The following is a 12151-nucleotide window of genomic DNA, read 5'->3' as shown; positions in this document are numbered from 1 at the left end:
CCCGCCAGCTCCCCGCCTCCTCCGGACGCCGCTGGTGTGGGCGACGGGCTACTCCTGGCCCGCAGCGAGGCCCCTTCGCGCCCCCCAGTGGCTCTAACGGGCCTCCGTCACTTCCCTGACTGTGACATATGTCTGGGCGCCCTGGCATCCTGGGCCTCCCCAGGCCCCGAAGGGCTTTTACCCCGCCCCCCTACCCCAACCCCTCTCATCTCCCCCCAGCCCCACAACCGCACACCCCCCTTGCTGCTGTGCTGTCCCCACCTCTCAGGGCCACCGAGGGGGTCGCAGGGTCCTCTCAGTCCCCTCCACCCTAGGGACGTGCAACCCAGGCCCTGGCCCTGGCCGGCCCCACCCACTGGCCCAAAGCCAGGGAGAGCCACCCGCCACCAGGGGGCAGCACCTCCAGTCCGCCGCCACCCTTCCTCACACAGCCTTCTTTCTGGGTTCTCGCCCCTCGTCAGCGACCGGCGTCCCGCCCGATCACTGTTCACTTCACTGGCTACACGTCACCTCTCCTGACCCAGGGAGGTGAGAGAGAGGATGAGAGAAGGCCAGAGACAGAGCAAGAGAGAGGCGGAGAGAGACCGACGGGGACTGTGGGGACAGACTCGCAGAGAGCACTTTCCAGGCTCTGGGCCTCGCGTGGAGGGGTGCTGCGTGGGGGCTGCATGGATATCAGCCGTGACCGCTTGGCCATCAGCTGTTGCCAGTTGGCCATTGGCCACCGGCAGAGCTGCGGTGGCCAAGCTAGGAAGCGCGGATTGTGGACTGCAAATTGCAGAGGGGCGCGGACTGCAGTTGGCCGGCTTGGTGGGTCGGTAAGTTGGCGGGTCTGTTGGTTGGCAGAGAATCGGCCGGCAGGCTGGGGATCGGGCGGCTCCGGCTTGCCGAGTCTCCAAGCCAGCCGCCCGTGAGACATGGTGCTATGAGCCCCCTATCCGTGGTCTGTTGGTGTTCCCTCTTGGCCTCGCCAAATCCTGCATTCTTGTGCGGGCAGAGGGGCTAGAGTCCCCGCAGGACAGGGACAGACAGACAGAACGGGAGGAGGAGTAAGAGGGAGCGAGATGGAAATATACACGTATATGTACATGTATGTATCTAGACATACAGAGAGACATGGACAGAGACAGAGAAAGAGGGGGCTGGCACGCGGGGAGAGAGCTCCTGAGCCAGAGCCAGGGCCCAACAGGCACCTCTCAGAGCCTGACAGATATGGGGTGGGGGAGGGTGGGAGGGACGCACAGGCGGGCACACGGAGTGTTACAGACGCACTGAGGCTGTGTTGAAGTGGCGGCTCCTCCACCGGAGTGTGGTCGTGCCCGGGGCTGGGCTCCTCTAAGGAGGCATTGCCCTGGCGTTGGCAGTCACCATTGAAGCCTCCGGGGCGGCCCGCCAGGGTCTCCGGAGGGCCTGTGGTCTCTGAGCCCCGCCCAGGCACCCGCCCGCGGGAGGAGGGTGGCAGCCCCCAGGCACCCTGGTTGTGAGGGTTGTGTGCCTGCGTGCCTGCTCTGCCCTTGTGGTGGTCTCCCCTGGAGTCGATGTCGCGTGGTGTGTTGGGGTGCTGCTCCCGCCGTCCCCTGGTTTGTCCCGGCTCTTTGTGCCCTGTGTTTCAGGGACACCGTGGCCGGCGGGAAGGGAGGGCTCCTGGCTCTTGTGGGAGACGGGAGGGGCGCGCGGGGGTGTGGGGCGAGGTGCCTGCCAGCGGAGACAGAAGACTCCGGTGGGGCGGGGCGTGTGGGCGTCCCGTTTGCCCGAGGTCACGCCGATCGTGTGTGTCGGGACCCGAGGGCAGGCGCAGGGATGGGCGTGCCCTGGGCTCGGGGAGAGGTGCAAAGCACCGGCACGTCCTGGGATGGAGAGAGCCTGGTGGAGGCCTGCGCCGGCAGGCAGCCCTGGGCTTGGGCGTTGGGGGTTGCGGCGGCGGCAGGGTCGGGGAGCGAGAGGGAGCCCTGCGATGGCGGTGGCGGCGACCGAGAGGCGGCTGACTGCTGCAGGCTGAGGGCCTGCCTTGGCGAAGAGCACTAAGAAGAGGGAGTGGGGGGGAGCCCTGGCCGACAGGCCTGGTGTGCGGCCGGGGATGCGAGCTTGTAGTGCTGGGCGACTGACCCTCCTCTGGCCAGGGGGACCTTCGGCTGCCTGGGCGGCTGCAGAGGGGCAAGGTGCGGCAGGGGTTCGGAGGGAGCCACGCCGGGGCGGCGGCGCAAAAGGAGAGGCGAGCAAAAGCCTGCAGCTATTCCCAGGCGGTCTCCCATCCAAGTACTAACCAGGCCCCGCCCTGCTTAGCTCCCGAGATCAGAGGAGATCGGGCGCGTTCAGGGTGGTATGGCCCTAGACGCTGGGACCCGGCTCCCCGCGCCCCAAGAGCCTGCTCCCGGCCTGCCTCTGACCGCGCGCGCCGTGCTGCTGGGCCGCTAGGGTGGCGAGCACGTCTGCCTGAGCGGCTCCCGCCCGCTCCCCGCCTCCTCCGGACGCCGCTGGTGTGGGCGACGGGCTACTCCTGGCCCGCAGCGAGGCACCTTCGCGCCCCCCAGTGGCTCCACGGGCCTCTGTCACTTCCCTGACTGTGACATATGTCTGGGCGCCCTGGCATCCTGGGCCTCCCCAGGCCCCGAAGGGCTTTTACCCCGTCCCCCTACCCCAACCCCTCAAATCTCCCCCCAGCCACACAACCGCACACCCCCCTTGCTGCTGTGCTGTCCCCACCTCTCAGGGCCACCGAGGGGGTCGCAGGGTCCTCTCAGTCCCCTCCGGCCCTAGGGACGTGCAACCCAGGCCCTGGCCCTGACCGGACCCATCCACAGGCCCAAAGCCAGGGAGAGCCACCCGCGCCACCAGGGTGCAGCATCTCCAGTCTGCAGCCACCCTTCGTCACAAGCCTTCAGTCTGGGCCCTGGAACCCTCGTCAGCGACCGGAGCCCCGCCCGATGTCCGGTCCCTTCACTGGCTACACGTCACCTCTCCTGACCCAGGGAGGTGAGAGAGAGGATGAGAGAAGGCCAGAGACGGAGCAAGAGAGAGGCGGAGAGAGACAGACGGGGACTGTGGGGACAGACTCGCAGAGAGCACTCTCCAGGCTCTGGGCCTCGCGTGGAGGGGTGCTGCTTGGGGGCTGCATGGTCATCAGCTGTGACCGCTTGGCCATCAGCTGTTGCCAATTGGCCACTGGCCACCGGAGGAGCTGCGGTGGCCAAGCTAGGAAGCGCGGATGGTGGACTGCAAATTGCAGAGGGGCGCGGATTGCAGTGGGCCCGCTTGGCGGGTCGACGGGCGGTGTGTCGGTGGGTTGGCAGAGAAGCGGCCGACAGGTTGGGGATCGGGCGGCTCCGGCTTGCCGTGTCTCCGAGCCAGCCGCCCGTGAGACATAGTGCTATGAGCCCCCTATCCGTGGCTCTGTTGGTGTTCCCTCTTGGCCTCGCCATATCCTGCGTTCTTGTGCGGGCAGAGGGACTAGAGTCCCCGCAGGACAGGGACCGACAGAGAGAACGGGAGGAGGAGAAAGAGGGAGCGAGATCGAAATATACACCTATATGTACCTGTATGTACCTAGACATACAGAGAGACATGGACAGAGACAGAGAAAGAGGGGGCTGGCACGCGGGGAGAGAGCTCCTGAGCCAGAGCCAGAGCCCAACAGGCACGTCACAGAGCCAGAGAGACATGGGGTGGGGGAGGGGGGAGGGACGCACAAGCGGGCACACGGACTGGGACAGACGCACTGACGCTGCTTTGAAGTGGCAGCTTCTCAACCGAAGTGTGGTCATGCCCGTGGCTGGGCTCCACTAAGGAGGCAGTGCCCGGGCATTGAAAGTCACCCTTGAAGCCCCCGGGCCGGGCGGGAGGGCCAGTGGGCTCCGAGCCCCGCCCAGGAACCCCCCGCCCCGCGGGAGGAGAGTGGCAGCCCACAGGCACCCTGGTTGAGAGTGTTGTGTGCCTGCGTGCCTGCACTTCCCCTTGTGGTGGTCTCTCCTGGAGTCCGAGGGCGTGCGGTGTGTTGGGGTGCTGCTCCCTCAGTCCCCTGCTTTGTCCCGGCTCTTTGTACCCTGTGTGTTGGGGCCACTGCGGGAAGGGAGGGTTCCTGGCTCTTGTGGGCGATGGGAGGGGGCGCGCGGGGGTGTGGGGAGAGGTGCCTGCCGGCGGAGACACAGGCTCGGCTAACTGCTGCTGGCTGACTGCCTGCCTCGGCGAAGAGGACTAAGAAGAGGGTGTGGGGGTGAGCCCTGGCCGACGGGCCTGGTGTGCGGCCGGGGCTGCCAGCTTGTAGCGCCGGGTGGCTGACCGGCCTCTGGCCAGGGGGACCTTCGGCTGGATGGGCGGCTGCAGAGGGGCAAGGGGCGGCAGGGGTTCGGAGGGAGCCACGCAGGGGCGGCGGCGCAAAAGGAGAGGCGAGCAAAAGCCTACAGGTATTCCCAGGCGGTCTCCCATCCAAGCACTAACCAGGCCCCTCCCTGCTTAGCTCCCGAGATCAGAGGAGATCGGGCGCGTTCAGGGTGGTACGGCCATAGACGATGGGACTCGGCTCCCCGCGCCCCAAGAGCCTGCTCCCGGCCTGCCTCGTGAGCGCGCGCCATGCAGATGCGCGGCTCCGGTGGCGAGCATCGACCTGCTGGCCGGCTCTGCCAGCACCGCGTCCCCCTCCCAGTCCGGCTCCCCGCCTCTTCCGAATGCCCCAGGCGTGGGCGGCGGGCTACTCCTGGCCGGCAGCGAGGCCCCTTCGCGCCACCCGAGGCTCCATGGGACACTGCCACTTCCCTGATGGTGCCAGAATTCGTGGAACTCTGGCATCCTGGGACTCCCCGGACCCAGACCGCCATACACCCCGCCCCCCTACCGCCACCAGGTTTACCAACAACCGCACCCCCAAGGCTGGGGGAGGCCTGCACCAGCAGGCAACCCTGGGCTTGGGAGTTGTGGGAGGACCCCGCGGCGGCGGCTTGGGCGGCTGCGGAGGGGGGGGCGGCGGCGGCGGCGGGGGCGGAGGAGGCCGGGAGAGCAGAGGCGGGAGATTGAGGGAGTATGGCGATGGTGGCGGCGGCGGCGGCGGGGGCTGGGGCGGAGGCGGGGGAGATGGCGGTGCTGGAGGCGGGGAGAGCAGAGGAGGGAGATTGAGGGAGTGCGGCAATGGCGGCGGCGGGGGCGGGGGTGGGGAACAGGGCAGCACTGGCGGCGGGGATGGGGAGCGCGGTGCTGGCGGCCGAGGTGGGGAGAGCAGAGGAGGGAGTTTGAGGGAGTACGGCGATGGCGGCGGCGGGGGCGGGGGAGGGGGCGAGGGCAGCGCTGGCGGAGGGGGTGGGGAGCGCGGTGATCGCGGCGGCGGCGGGAGAAGCGGGGGCTGATCGCGAGCAGCGTTGGCGGCGTCGGCGGCAGCGGCGCGGGAGGGTTGCGAGGTCGGCGATGGAGGCGGCGGCAGCGTTGGGGGCTGTGTCGGCGGGCGCTGGGCGCGGGGAGGGTTGGCGCCGGCGGCGGCGGTAGCGGGGAAGAGGGCGGTGCTGGCGGCGGAGGAGGGGAGAGCAGAGGCGGGAGATTGAAGCAGTACAGCGATGGCGGTGGCGAGGGCCGGGGCAGGGGTGAGGTCAGCGCTGGAGGGGGGTGTGGGGAGCGCGGTGATGGCGGCGGATTTGGCGGTGGCGGCGGGGGCGAGGGCAGCGCTGTTGGCGGTGGCGGCGATCGAAGGTCGGCGAAGGGATCGAGATGACAGCCTCCGGGACTGAAGAGGACTGAGAAGAGGGTGTGCGGGGGAGCCCTGGCCGACGGGCCTGGTGTGCGGCCGGGGCTGCCAGCTTGTAGTGCCTGGCGGCTAACCCTCTGCTGGTCAGGGGGACCTTCGGCTGGCTGGGCGGCTGCAGAGAGGCAAGGGGCGGCAGGGGTTCGGAGGGAGCCACGCCGGGGCCGCGGCGCAAAAGGAGAGGCGAGCAAAAGCCTGCAGCTATTCCCAGGCGGTCTCCCATCCAAGTACTAACCGGGCCCCTCCCTGCTTAGCTCCCGAGATCAGACGAGATCTGGCGCGTGCAGGGTGGTGTGGCCTTAGGCGCTGGGACCCGGCTCCCGGCACTCCAAGAGCCTGCTCCCGACCTGCTTCTGAGCGCGCACCATGCTGCTGGGCCGCTCCGGTGGCGAGCATGTCTGCCCGAGCGCCTCCCGCCAGCTCCCCGCCTCCTCCGAACGCCGCTGGTGTGGGCGACGGGCTACTCCTGGCCCGCAGCGAGGCCCCTTCGCGCCCCCCAGTGGCTCTAACGGGCCTCTGTCACTTCCCTGACTGTGACATATGTCTGGGCGCCCTGGCATCCTGGGCCTCCCCAGGCCCCGAAGGGCTTTTACCCCGCCCCCCTACCCCAACCCCTCTCATCTCCCCCCAGCCCCACAACCGCACACCCCCCCTTGCTGCTGTGCTGTCCCCACCTCTCAGGGCCACCGAGGGGGTCGCAGGGTCCTCTCAGTCCCCTCCACCCTAGGGATGTTCAACCCAGGCCCTGGCCCTGGCCGGCCCCACCCACTGGCCCAAAGCCAGGGAGAGCCACCCGCCACCAGGGGGCAGCACGTCCAGTCTGCCGCCACCCTTCCTCACACAGCCTTCTTTCTGGGTTCTCGCCCCTCGTCAGCGACCGGCGTCCCGCCCGATCACTGTTCACTTCACTGGCTACACGTCACCTCTCCTGACCCAGGGAGGTGAGAGAGAGGATGAGAGAAGGCCAGAGACGGAGCAAGAGAGAGGCGGAGAGAGACAGACGGGGACTGTGGGGACAGACTCGCAGAGAGCACTTTCCAGGCTCTGGGCCTCGCGTGGAGGGGTGCTGCGTGGGGGCTGCATGGATATCAGCTGTGACCGCTTGGCCATCAGCTGTTGCCAGTTGGCCATTGGCCACCGGCAGAGCTGCGGTGGCCAAGCTAGGAAGCGCGGATTGTGGACTGCAAATTGCAGAGGGGCGCGGACTGCAGTTGGCCGGCTTGGTGGGTCGGTAGGTTGGTGGGTCTTGTGGTCGGCAGAGAATCGGCCGGCAGGCTGGGGATCGGGCGGCTCCGGCTTGCCGAGTCTCCAAGCCAGCCGCCCGTGAGACATGGTGCTATGAGCCCCCTATCCGTGGCTCTGTTGGTGTTCCCTCTTGGCCTCGCCAAATCCTGCATTCTTGTGCGGGCAGAGGGGCTAGAGTCCCCGCAGGACAGGGACAGACAGACAGAACGGGAGGAGGAGTAAGAGGGAGCGAGATGGAAATATGCTCGTATATGTACATGTATGTATCTAGACATACAGAGAGACATGGACAGAGACAGAGAAAGAGGGGGCTGGCACGCGGGGAGAGAGCTCCTGAGCCAGAGCCAGAGCCCAACAGGCACGTCACAGAGCCCGACGGATATGGGGTGGGGGAGGGTGTGAGGGACGCACAGGCGGGCACACGGACTGTTACAGACGCACTGAGGCTGTGTTGAAGTGGCAGCTCCTCCACCGGAGTGTGGTCGTGCCCGGGGCTGGGCTCCGCTAAGGAGGCATTGCCCTGGCGTTGGCAGTCACCATTGAAGCCTCCGGGGCGGGCCGCCAGGGTCTCCGGAGGGCCTGTGGTCTCTGAGCCCCGCCCAGGCACCCGCCCGCGGGAGGAGGGTGGCAGCCCCCAGGCACCCTGGTTGTGAGGGTTGTGCGCCTGCGTGCCTGCTCTGCCCTTGTGGTGGTCTCCCCTGGAGTCGATGGCGCGTGGTGCGTTGGGGTGCTGCTCCCGCCGTCCCCTGGTTTGTCCCGGCTCTTTGTGCCCTGTGTTTCAGGGACACCGTGGCCGGCGGGAAGGGAGGGCTCCTGGCTCTTGTGGGAGACGGGAGGGGCGCGCGGGGGTGTGGGGCGAGGTGCCTGCCAGCGGAGACAGAAGACTCCGGTGGGGCGGGGCGGGTGGGCGTCCCGTTTGCCCGAGGACACGCCGATCCTGTGTGTCGGGTCCCGGGGGCAGGCGCAGGGATGGGCGTCCCCTGGGCTCGGGCCGAGGTGCAAAGCACCGGCACGTCCTGGGATGGAGAGAGCCTGGTGGAGGCCTGCGCCGGCAGGCAGCCCTGGGCTTGGGCGTTGGGGGTTGCGGCGGCGGCAGGGTCGGGGAGCGAGAGGGAGCCCTGCGATGGCGGTGGCGGCGGCGGCTACCGAGACGCGGCTGACTGCTGCAGGCTGACGGCCTGCCTCGGCGAAGAGCACTAAGAAGAGGGAGTGGGGGGGAGCCCTGGCCGACAGGCCTGGTGTGCGGCCGGGGATGCGAGCTTGTATTGCTGGGCGGCTGACCCTCCTCTGGCCAGGGGGACCTTCGGCTGCCTGGGCGGCTGCAGAGGGGCAAGGGGCGGCAGGGGTTCGGAGGGAGCCACGCCGGGGCGGCGGCGCAAAAGGAGAGGCGAGCAAAAGCCTGCAGCTATTCCCAGGCGGTCTCCCATCCAAGTACTAACCAGGCCCCTCCCTGCTTAGCTCCCGAGATCAGAGGAGATGGGGCGCGTTCAGGGTGGTATGGCCGTAGACGCTGGGACCCGGCTCCCCGCGCCCCAAGAGCCTGCTCCCGGCCTGCCTCTGACCGCGCGCCGTGCTGCTGGGCCGCTAGGGTGGCGAGCACGTCTGCCTGAGCGCCTCCCGCCCGCTCCCCGCCTCCTCCGGACGCCGCTGGTGTGGGCGACGGGCTACTCCTGGCCCGCAGCGAGGCCCCTTCGCGCCCCCCAGTGGCTCTAACGGGCCTCTGTCACTTCCATGACTGTGACATATGTCTGGGCGCCCTGGCATCCTGGGCCTCCCCAGGCCCCGAAGGGCTTTTACCCCACCCCCCTACCCCAACCCCTCTCTTCTTCCCCCAGCCCCACAACCGCACACCCCCCTTGCTGCTGTGCTGTCCCCACCTCTCAGGGCCACCGAGGGGGTCGCAGGGTCCTCTCAGTCCCCTCCGGCCCTAGGGACGTGCAACCCAGGCCCTGGCCCTGACCGGACCCATCCACAGGCCCAAAGCCAGGGAGAGCCACCCGCGCCACCAGGGTGCAGCATCTCCAGTCTGCAGCCACCCTTCGTCACAAGCCTTCAGTCTGGGCCCTGGAACCCTCGTCAGCGACCGGAGCCCCGCCCGATGTCCGGTCCCTTCACTGGCTACACGTCACCTCTCCTGACCCAGGGAGGTGAGAGAGAGGATGAGAGAAGGCCAGAGACGGAGCAAGAGAGAGGCGGAGAGAGACAGACGGGGACTGTGGGGACAGACTCGCAGAGAGCACTCTCCAGGCTCTGGGCCTCGCGTGGAGGGGTGCTGCTTGGGGGCTGCATGGTCATCAGCTGTGACCGCTTGGCCATCAGCTGTTGCCAGTTGGCCACTGGCCACCGGAGGAGCTGCGGTGGCCAAGTTAGGAAGCGCGGATGGTGGACTGCAAATTGCAGAGGGGCGCGGATTGCAGTGGGCCCGCTTGGCGGGTCGACGGGCGGTGTGTCGGTGGGTTGGCAGAGAAGCGGCCGACAGGTTGGGGATCGGGCGGCTCCGGCTTGCCGTGGCTCCGAGCCAGCCGCCCGTGAGACATAGTGCTATGAGCCCCCTATCCGTGGCTCTGTTGGTGTTCCCTCTTGGCCTCGCCATATCCTGCCTTCTTGTGCGGGCAGAGGGACTAGAGTCCCCGCAGGACAGGGACCGACAGAGAGAACGGGAGGAGGAGAAAGAGGGAGCGAGATCGAAATATACACCTATATGTACCTGTATGTACCTAGACATACAGAGAGACATGGACAGAGACAGAGAAAGAGGGGGCTGGCACGCGGGGAGAGAGCTCCTGAGCCAGAGCCAGAGCCCAACAGGCACGTCACAGAGCCAGAGAGACATGGGGTGGGGGAGGGGGGAGGGACGCACAAGCGGGCACACGGACTGGGACAGACGCACTGACGCTGCTTTGAAGTGGCAGCTTCTCAACCGAAGTGTGGTCATGCCCGTGGCTGGGCTTCACTAAGGAGGCAGTGCCCGGGCATTGAAAGTCACCCTTGAAGCCCCCGGGCCGGGCGGGAGGGCCAGTGGGCTCCGAGCCCCGCCCAGGAACCCCCCCGCCCCGCGGGAGGAGAGTGGCAGCCCACAGGCACCCTGGTTGAGAGTGTTGTGTGCCTGCGTGCCTGCACTTCCCCTTGTGGTGGTCTCTCCTGGAGTCCGAGGGCGTGCGGTGTGTTGGGGTGCTGCTCCCTCAGTCCCCTGCTTTGTCCCGGCTCTTTGTACCCTGTGTGTTGGGGCCACCGCGGGAAGGGAGGGTTCCTGGCTCTTGTGGGCGATGGGAGGGGGCGCGCGGGGGTGTGGGGAGAGGTGCCTGCCGGCGGAGACACAGGCTCGGCTAACTGCTGCTGGCTGACTGCCTGCCTCAGCGAAGAGGACTAAGAAGAGGGTGTGGGGGTGAGCCCTGGCCGACGGGCCTGGTGTGCGGCCGGGGCTGCCAGCTTGTAGCGCCGGGTGGCTGACCGGCCTCTGGCCAGGGGGACCTTCGGCTGGATGGGCGGCTGCAGAGGGGCAAGGGGCGGCAGGGGTTCGGAGGGAGCCACGCAGGGGCGGCGGCGCAAAAGGAGAGGCGAGCAAAAGCCTACAGGTATTCCCAGGCGGTCTCCCATCCAAGCACTAACCGGGCCCCTCCCTGCTTAGCTCCCGAGATCAGAGGAGATCGGGCGCGTTCAGGGTGGTACGGCCATAGACGATGGGACTCGGCTCCCCGCGCCCCAAGAGCCTGCTCCCGGCCTGCCTCGTGAGCGCGCGCCATGCAGATGCGCGGCTCCGGTGGCGAGCATCGACCTGCTGGCCGGCTCTGCCAGCACCGCGTCCCCCCCCCAGTCCGGCTCCCCGCCTCTTCCGAATGCCCCTGGCGTGGGCGGCGGGCTACTCCTGGCCGGCAGCGAGGCCCCTTCGCGCCACCCGAGGCTCCATGGGACACTGCCACTTCCCTGATGGTGCCAGAAGTCGTGGAACTCTGGCATCCTGGGACTCCCCGGACCCAGACCGCCATACACCCCGCCCCCCTACCGCCACCAGGTTTACCAACAACCGCACCCCCAAGGCTGGGGGAGGCCTGCACCAGCAGGCAACCCTGGGCTTGGGAGTTGTGGGAGGACCCCGCGGCGGCGGCTTGGGCGGCTGCGGAGGGGGGGGCTGCGGCGGCGGCGGCGGCGGAGGAGGCCGGGAGAGCAGAGGCGGGAGATTGAGGGAGTATGGCGATGGTGGCGGCGGCGGCGGGGGCTGGGGCGGAGGCGGGGGAGATGGCGGTGCTGGAGGCGGGGAGAGCAGAGGAGGGAGATTGAGGGAGTGCGGCAATGGCGGTGGCGGGGGCGGGGGTGGGGAACAGGGCAGCACTGGCGGCGGGGATGGGGAGCGCGGTGCTGGCGGCCAAGGGGGAGAGAGCAGAGGAGGGAGTTTGAGGGAGTACGGCGATGGCGGCGGCGGGGGCGGGGGAGGGGGCGAGGGCAGCGCTGGCGGAGGGGGTGGGGAGCGCGGTGATTGCGGCGGCGGCGGCGGGAGAAGCGGGGGCTGATCGCGAGCAGCGATGGCGGCGGCGGCGGCGGCGGCGGCGCAGGAAGGTTGTGAGGTCGGCGATGGAGGCAGCGGCAGCGTTGGGGGCTGTGTCGGCGGGCGCTGGGCGCGGGGAGGGTTGGCGGCTTCGGTAGCGGGGAAGAGGGCGGTGCTGGCGGCGGAGGAGGGGAGAGCAGAGGCGGGAGATTGAAGCAGTACAGCGATGGCGGTGGCGAGGGCGGGGGCAGGGGTGAGGTCAGCGCTGGAGGGGGGTGTGGGGAGCGCGGTGATGGCGGCGGATTTGGCGGTGGCGGCGGGGGCGAGGGCAGCGCTGTTGGCGGTGGCGGCGATCGAAGGTCGGCGAAGGGATCGAGATGACAGCCTCCGGGACTGAAGAGGACTGAGAAGAGGGTGTGCGGGGGAGCCCTGGCCGACGGGCCTGGTGTGCGGCCGGGGCTGCCAGCTTGTAGTGCCTGGCGGCTAACCCTCTGCTGGTCAGGGGGACCTTCGGCTGGCTGGGCGGCTGCAGAGAGGCAAGGGGCGGCAGGGGTTCGGAGGGAGCCACGCCGGGGCCGCGGCGCAAAAGGAGAGGCGAGCAAAAGCCTGCAGCTATTCCCAGGCGGTCTCCCATCCAAGTACTAACCGGGCCCCTCCCTGCTTAGCTCCCGAGATCAGACGAGATCTGGCGCGTGCAGGGT

The 12151-nt window shown here is 68.7% G+C and overlaps 3 pseudogenes; all 3 read right to left on the bottom strand.

Annotated features, from left to right (window-relative positions):
- Nucleotides 1-2214: 2214 nt before the first annotated feature.
- LOC148756911 (5S ribosomal RNA) lies at nt 2215-2334 on the bottom strand (annotated as a pseudogene).
- A 2050-nt stretch (nt 2335-4384) lies between these two features.
- On the bottom strand, nt 4385-4504 carry LOC148756910 (5S ribosomal RNA; annotated as a pseudogene).
- Nucleotides 4505-10526: 6022 nt separating this feature from the next.
- Nucleotides 10527-10646, bottom strand: LOC148756909 (5S ribosomal RNA; annotated as a pseudogene).
- Between the last annotated feature and the right edge of the window lie 1505 nt (nt 10647-12151).

Source organism: Rhinolophus sinicus, chromosome 10 (genome assembly GCF_057876585.1).
Source record: "Rhinolophus sinicus isolate RSI-liver-muscle chromosome 10, RSI-T2T, whole genome shotgun sequence".
NCBI classification, from domain to species: Eukaryota; Metazoa; Chordata; class Mammalia; order Chiroptera; family Rhinolophidae; genus Rhinolophus; species Rhinolophus sinicus.
The sequence above is the reverse complement of the archived record's forward strand: the minus strand, read 5'-3'. Positions and strand labels throughout refer to the sequence as shown.